Source organism: Cebus imitator, unplaced genomic scaffold (genome assembly GCF_001604975.1).
Source record: "Cebus imitator isolate Cc_AM_T3 unplaced genomic scaffold, Cebus_imitator-1.0 Scaffold137, whole genome shotgun sequence".
In the NCBI taxonomy this organism is placed as follows: domain Eukaryota; kingdom Metazoa; phylum Chordata; class Mammalia; order Primates; family Cebidae; genus Cebus; species Cebus imitator.
The window spans coordinates 3,941,312-3,947,311 of NW_016107452.1; positions in this window are offsets into that span (position 1 = coordinate 3,941,312).

Sequence of the window (6,000 nt, forward strand, 5' to 3'; positions counted from 1 at the left end):
GAGAAGAACAAGGGTTGAAAACCGACCTATTGGGCACTATGTTTACTATTTGGGTGATGGGATCAGTAGAAGCCCAAACCTCAGCATCACACAATATACCCACGTAACAAACATGCACATGTACCCCCGAATCTAAAATGTTTACTAGACCGTGAGTTCTAAAATTTTAAAAAAAGAAAATTTAAATAATTTTTGAAAAGAAAGAGAAGGGTTATGTCACTTTTGGCAGTCTAGGGACGCAGTTTTATTTTGTCTCTCATAATATATCCATGTGTGTTGTTCTCTGAAGCATGTTGAAGTTGCATTGAGTAGATTTGACAACTAGGAGGGGACAGCATATTTGCCTTCATATGCTCATCTCTAAATGGCTCTAATTTGTTAAATGAAATGAATTTTATGTATGTATGTACTTCTGAGATAGTCTTTGCTCTGTTGCCCAGGCTGGAGTGCAGTGGCCCAATCTCAGCTCACTGCAACCTCTGCCACCTGGGTTCAAGCAATTCTCCTGCCTCAGCCTCCTGAGTAGCTGGAACTACAGGCACATGCCACCATGCCCAGCTAATTTTTTGTATTTTTAGTAGAGACAGGTTTCACCACGTTGGTCAGGCTGGTCTTGAACTCCTGACCTCAGGTGATCCACCCATGGCCTCCCAAAGTCCTGGGATTACAGGTATGAGCCACCTCACCTGGCCATGAATTTAAATCTAGTTTCTTCAGCAAGGTGTTAGCTAGTAAAATGTTCTTAAGGCCAAGAAGACGACTGCATTGTTTTTCAATGTTTAAAAGACTCTCTCAGTTGTTGGAATGGTATTTATTAGCAGAGACATTGATATTTTAGTTTACGTATCCAGAGAGGCAGGCTAAAAAACAGAGAGGACTCTCAGGTTGTCGGTGTTCTCAACATTCACAGAAGCACTGCATTTAAGAATCAGCTTGCTTGAAAGGAGCAAGGCCCCAACTATGTGAATATGTAAAAGCAGCACTTTCTATTCAATACTTGAGCTGGAATACTATCAACATTCAGTTTCTTCAACACACTTCAGAAAAAACTCTAAATGTTTTATTGCCTTACTAATAACAAAATTAAAACTAATAAATATTAGTAAGTTGATTTTATTTATTGCTTTACTAATAAATAACAAAATAAAAATTCTGTTCTAATTCCACGCATTCCAAAATGGTGAAGTTTGGCTTATAAGAAGCTACTCCCATGGCCCCTCCACTAACTTACGGAGTCTCGCTCTGTCACCCAGGCTGGAGTGCAATGGCATAAACTCAGCTCACTGCAAACTCCACTTGCCAGATTCAAGTGATTCTCCTGTCTCAGCCTCCTTAGTAGCTGGGATTACAGGTGCGTGCCAGCATGGCCGGCTAATTTTTCTATTTTTAATAGAGATGGGGTTTCACCATGTTGGTCAGGCTGGTCTTAGACTCCTGACCTCATGATCTGCCGACCTCGGCCTCCCCAGGTGCTGGGATTACAGGCGTGAGCCACTGCGCCAGGCCAACTTCTGATTACTTTACTTGGAAGCAAGTTACTATAACAGCACATTAGGCTGCAAAAAGGAAACAACAAAAAATTTAAACAAGTGATACTCTTTTTACTATCAGTGAAATATTCAAATATATCTGAAAATGAAAAAAAAAAGTTTTGAAATTATTTCCACAGTGATTTTGTTATTCTCAAAAGTACATATATTACCTCTGCATGTAACCTCTTTTTGGGGGGCGGGGGGTTCCTAAAAGAGACAGTTGATGAGCATGGCACATGTAAATAACTTTGCTCTAAGCCTGGCGTCTTCTTACTGCTTCCGCTCGCAGCATCTGACTCTCTGCTTTCTGGGGATCCACTGCTTTTCCATGTCCTGGGTCAAATATTTGGTTTTATGATTACATCTCAACTACGTCGCTGCTTAGGACTGAATGTGAAACTGATCCCTCTCCTAATTTATCTTCTTTTCCCTGTGCTGTAACAAGAAATTTAGTGGCTTCAGAAAATGTAGAGCCCATGCTGCAATAAAAATTTGGCAGAAGTCAATGCATCTGAATTATGACAAAAGGATATTCAACCATTAAGACTCCCCTCAATAACTCTTTCCTTGGTAGACAAAACTAGTCTCTAAAGCAAGCAAAATAAATAAATAAATAACCTTTTCCTTTTTAAAAAGTGAGTCCACCAAAATTAAGATTTTATATTACACTTTTGGAAAGCCATCCAAAGTTTGGCAAACTATGCTTTAGGACTTATTTATTCTATATTCTTATTTCAGCTCATGGAAATAATTTTAGTCTTATTATAGAGTTAATACTATTAATGAATTGCAAGCTGGTATCAATTTTTTTGCACCTTCTTTTTTGGTAACGTGAGATATATATACCCATATATATGTTGGCCAGGCTGGACTCAAACTCCTGACCTCAAGTGATCCACCCACCTTGGTGTCCCAAAATGCTGGGATTATAGGTGTGAGCCACTGCACCCGGCCACATGTGGTATATTTTATTTATTTATTTTTATTTTTTGAGACAAAGTCTCACTCTGCCACCCAGATTGGAGTGTAGTGGTGCAATCTTGGCTCACCGCAACCTTCACCTCCACCTCCTGGGTTCAAGCCATTCTTGTGCCTCAGCCTCCCGAGTAGCTGGGACTACAGCCATGCACCACCATGCACGGCTAATTTTTGTATTTTTAGTAAAGACAGGGTTTTGTCATGTTGGCCAGGCTGATCTCGAACTCCTGACCTCAAGTGATCTGCCCACCTCGGCCTCCCAATGTGCTGGGATTACAGGTGTGAGCCACCGTGCCCAGCCAACATGTGGTATATTTTAAAAGCCTTTAAATCACTATTCTGTTACAAGTTATGTGCTTAACTAGTAAGAATTCTTGAGATTTAAAGTTCTCTAAATAACTACCATAATGCCAAGTATTTCTCTGACATCCTATTTTCCTGAAGATTTCGTTAAAAAGCCAAAGCAATTAAAATAGGGTCATGAACAGTAACAAGGCCAGTGGTATTTATCCCAAATTCAATGTCAGGTTTCTTTTTGTCTTCAGAGCACATGCAGATTGGAACAAATGAAATCACTAACAGTTCTTTCACATTTAGAGGGTTAGTGATCATGGTTATTCTTGGGCAGATAAAAACGGGAAAAAATAGAGGGCCGGGCGCGGTGGCTCACGCCTGTAATCCCAACACTTTGGGAGGCTGAGGCGGGTGGATCACGAGGTCAAGAGATCGAAACCATCCTGGTCAACACGGTGAAACCCCATCTCTACTAAAAATACAAAAAATTAGCTGGGCATGGTGGCACATGCCTGTAATCCCAGCTACTCAGGAGGCTGAGGCAGGAGAATTGCTTGAACCCAGGAGGCAGAGGTTGCGGTGAGCCAAGACCGCGCCATTGCACTCCAGCCTGGGTAACAAGAGCGAAACTCCGTCTCAAAAAAAAAAAAAGCGGGGGGAGGAAATAGAGGCTTAGTGAATCGTCATAACCCTTGTGTAGTGCTGAAAAGAAGAAACTACAGTATGTTTTCAAGCTAGCTTTCCTCAAGTTTTAATAAGTGGTGAAACTGACTAGGCATGGGGGCTCATGCCTATTATCCCAGTACTTTGGGAGGCAGAGGCAGGTAGATCACTTGAGTCCAGGAGTTCGAGACCAACCTGGGCCACTTGGCAAAAACCTGTCTCTTCAAAAAAATATATTAAAAAAAAAACAAAAAAATCTGGGCACGGTGGTGTGCACCTATAGTCCCAGCTACTAGGGAGGCTACAGTAGGAGGACTGCTTGAACGCAGGAGGCTGAGGCTGCAGTGAGCTGTGATTGTACCATTGCACTACAGCCTAGGCAACAGAGCAAGACACTATCTCAAAAACTAAGTAGAGAAACTGTTTCATTCTATTTTTTTGAGACAGAGTCTTGATCTGTTGCCCAGGCTGGGGTACAGTGGTGGGATCTCAGTTCACTGCAACCTCCATCTCTCGGGTTCAAGCGATCCTCCTGCCTCAGCCCCCTGAGTACATGGGATTACAGGCATGTGGCACCACATCTGGCTAATTTTTGTATTTTTAGTAGAGATGGGTTTCACCATGTTGGCCAGGCTGGTCTCGAACCCCTGACCTCAAGCGATCCACCTACCTCAGCCTCCCAAAGTGCTAAGATTACAGGCATGAGCCACCATGCCTGGCCAACTGTTTCATTTTCAAAGATACACAAAGGAGAAAGGTTTGTAGTTTAAGCTAAACAGGAGAGAAAAGACACTTTGATATATCCATATGACGCACAAATTGCCACTGCTTGCTAAGGTGTATCCCAGAGAGTACTGCCCGCCTCTTCATATTTACACCTGGTCAGCCCAAGCAGTGAGTGTGGAAAAGTGAATTCGAAACATTAGAGAATTCTGAATAATGGCATTAAATGTAAATACATTAACATCTTACACATATCTTGAAAACCTTGCCAGTCTAATAATGCACATTATCCTGAAGACAGGATGAGAGAATGCCCACAGCTCTTCCTGCCACTGGCTATATGGGCTCTCCTGTTACTCTGAGAGACTCTTCTCAGAGAAAAGCAGACTTAGCCAGGTACAGTGGCTCTGGTCTGTAATCCCAGCACTCTGGGAGGCCGAGGTGGGAGGATCACCTGGGGTCAGGAGTTCGAGACCAGTCTGGCCAACCTGGTGAAACGCTGTCTCTACCAAAAATACAAACATTAGCTGGGTGTGGTGGCAGGTGCCTGTAATCCCAGCTATTCAGGAGGCTGAGGCAGGAGAATCACTTGAACTCAGGAGGCAGTTGTAGTGAGCTGATATCACACCACTGCACTTCAGCCTGCGTGACAGAGCGAGACTACATCTCAAAAAAAAAAAAAAAAAAAAAAAAAGGCAGATTTATGGCTGCTTCTTTCTAGAAGAAACCTAGGCAGGTGCCACCAGAAGACCGTAGAGGACCAGTGTGAAATGGAGAGCCCATTGCCTTTTGGGCTATGGCAAGCTGGGCATTCCCCCAGCTGCCTTGACACCTGTACCAAAGCACCTGCTTGATCTGTAAGTAAAACTGTCAAGAGAAGCTGCAGCAAAGGTGGTGGGCTCCAGATTACAAATTCCCTAAAGCCACGGTTCTCAGCTAGGGTGATTTTGCCCTGAAGGGGCATTTGGGAAAATCTCGATACATTTATGGCTGTCATAACTGGGGGTGGTACTGGCATCTAATATGTCAAGCCCAGGGATGTTGCTAACATCCCACAATGCACGTACAGGCCCTACCACAAAGAATGATCCAGCCCCAAATAGTGCCCAGGTTGAAAAGCCCCACCCTAAAGAAAGGACAGGTGATGGGGTGGCTTTCAGCACTGCTGTAAATACAGCACCAAACTGGACCATTCAATCCTCCACTCAAACCTCTAAGAAGTTATGTATGTTGTTTAGAAAGTGTTGGGGCCAGGCGCGGTGGCTCACGCCTGTAATCCCAGCACTTTGGAAGGCCGAGTCAGACGGGTCATTTGAGGGCAGGAGTTTCAGATGAGCCAGACCTACACGGTAAAACCCTGTCTCTACTAAAATACAAAAATTGGCCAGGCGTGGTGGTGCATGCCTGTGATCCCAGCTACTCCCGAGGCTGAAGCAGAAGAATTGCTTGAACATGGGAGGTGGAGGCTGTAGTGAGCTGAGATTGTGCCAGACTACGCCACAGAGAAAGACTCTGTCTCAAAAAACAAAACAAACAAACAAAACAAAAAAAGAATGTACGTGTTGGTAGAGAAGGTTAAGTCCTCAGTCTTAGGTTTAAAAACCTTAAAAATTCTATGGTTTTTACTATCATCATCTTTTGAAATGTATAAACTGAAATTCATTTATATATATATATAAATTTTTCACATTAGAAAGGCCAGGTTTCAGAGCAAGGCTGACCAAAACCTGAAATAGAACTGTTCACCATTTTGAGTCTCCATAATAATAATGTTCACAGGCAAGTTAAATGCATTAAATGCATTAAAATG